At 43.2% G+C, this 2,034-nt stretch overlaps 1 long non-coding RNA gene across 1 annotated transcript in view; it reads left to right on the top strand.

Moving 5' to 3' along the window:
* The window catches only part of LOC105551887, a 19,872-nt gene extending 18,681 nt beyond the window's left edge, over nucleotides 1-1,191 (top strand). The window contains exon 2 of the long non-coding RNA XR_001007913.1: nucleotides 683-1,191. This is a non-coding gene — a long non-coding RNA (uncharacterized LOC105551887). The remainder of the gene's footprint in view (nucleotides 1-682) is intronic.
* The last annotated feature ends 843 nt before the right edge of the window (nucleotides 1,192-2,034 follow it).

Genomic DNA, 2,034 nt, shown 5'->3' with positions numbered 1-2,034 from the left:
TGCGACTTGGCACACTATAGGGAATCTATAGGGAATCCACTCCTATGAAATTACCCTATAGATTACACCAACAAAAATATTCCAAGATAGACATAAGCATATGTTCATTGCAATGTGGTTATAGTGAGAAAACTAAATCCTGAATATCCATGAGTAAGGAATAAGCTAAATAAATTATGCTACCTTACAAATGGAATTCTATGCACTCTTAAGAAGTATTAGTTACATCTAGATGTGCCAATGTATAAATATCTCTAAGAAATAGGAAGTGAAAAAAGAAAACAGCAGCAGAATGAATATGGAAAAAAAATCCATGTTCTACAAATTTTAAAAGATAAGTATACACATACGTAAATATTTTTTTCCAGAGATAGTAATGGTTATCTTTGAAATGAAGGACTGCCGGATAGAAAGTCTATCGACTTTTGGCCGGGCGCGGTGGCTCAAGCCTGTAAAAAAAAAAAAAAAAAGAAAGTCTATCGACTTTTCATTTCTGTTCTATCGACTTTTCATTTCATTTCTATCGACGTTCCCATGCTGTTACGCACATTTTAAGGCTGTGCCTGTAATTTTTTTAACGTCCACAAAGGCTAGCTAGGAGGTGGGATTATAAACCATTTGTTTTCTTCTTTTTTACTTATCCATATTTAAAAATAACTTAATGGATTTGTTATTTCAACAGGTTATTCTTCTCCGCTTGACCTCGAGTTACAGAGATGCCAGATGAAGTCAAAGAGGATACCAGATGCAGCCAGGCGGCTGGGGAGGCACGTACGTCTCAGCTGACCCAGGGCAGCTGTTCTCCAGGGCGCGGCTTGGCCATGGCGGCGGCCCCAGCGCCCGCATTCAGCCCAACCCACCAGGTTACCCCAGTCCAGTCCGTGGTGCGCAGATCCCCAAGCAATCACAGGTCTGAGGCCGAAAGAACTATGTGAATGTGTACGGTGATATTAGGCGCACGCTCTGAACGAAGGGAAACCGAAGCACTTCAAGGGGCAGCGTTCAGAGGAGGGGAAAGACTGCAGGGTCTGGGTGTGATCCCTGCCTGGACTCTCTTAGAAGCTCCACTATCCTCTTCTCCAATGATTTGTCTTCCCATTCCAGAATTTCTTACCTTAACCTACTCAGCCTGAATTAAATAAGCATCTGCATGCAGAAATAAGTAAGTGGGGGAATTTGTACTTTTCTGCAGTGAGCGTGCATTATTTTTCTCATCATACAAATCCGTTTTTAGACAACAATAAATGACCGATATAAGCCCACCTATTCGAAGGTATGCTTTCTACTGGAGTCCGTAGAGACCTTCAATCAGATCTGCTGTGCTCCCACCAGGTAACCCACATTCTCCGCCTGGAAACAAGGGCAGAAGCAAGCAGGGAGATTAAGGACATGAACAGTGATGGGGGACTGTGAGGACTGGCTGCACAATTCTCCTGGAGGGTGACTTACAAGCAGAGGGCGCAAGAGAAAGGTAAAGAAAAAATACTGGTGTGTGCATGCTTTTGGGTCTATTTAACTAGATTCTCCCAATTTCTCTTCCATCAATCTTTATAGGATTTGCTATGTATTTGCACTACTCAGCTCCATCCTGCTGACTTTATCATATTCTCACGCTGAATCGCGATGAGTAAATTGAGGAAGGAAGCAAGGATAAGTAGGGATGGTGCCACACTACCTCTCAGGCTGGGCACTAGAGGGCAGAAGCTTCCAGGAAATCTTCACAGGCAGACCCTCACTTCTAAAAATGCCCACAGATCTACAACGTTGGTGAACCTGGAGAACATTATCCTAAGTGAAATATGCCAGACCCAGAAGGACAAACACTGCATATCTCACTCATGTGGAATCTAAACGGGTCGAGCTCACCATAACACACAGTAGTAGTAGGGGGGTTACCATGGACTAGGGGATGTTGGTTAAAGGGTACAAAATTTCAGATATAAGGTGAACAAGGTCTGGAGACCTACTTTACAGCATGGTGACTACAGTGAATAATAATGTGTTGTGGAGTACGGTGGCCTCTGTAATCCCCAC

Source organism: Mandrillus leucophaeus, unplaced genomic scaffold (assembly GCF_000951045.1).
Source record: "Mandrillus leucophaeus isolate KB7577 unplaced genomic scaffold, Mleu.le_1.0 Scaffold537, whole genome shotgun sequence".
NCBI classification, from domain to species: domain Eukaryota; kingdom Metazoa; phylum Chordata; class Mammalia; order Primates; family Cercopithecidae; genus Mandrillus; species Mandrillus leucophaeus.
The sequence above is the reverse complement of the archived record's forward strand: the minus strand, read 5'-3'. Positions and strand labels throughout refer to the sequence as shown.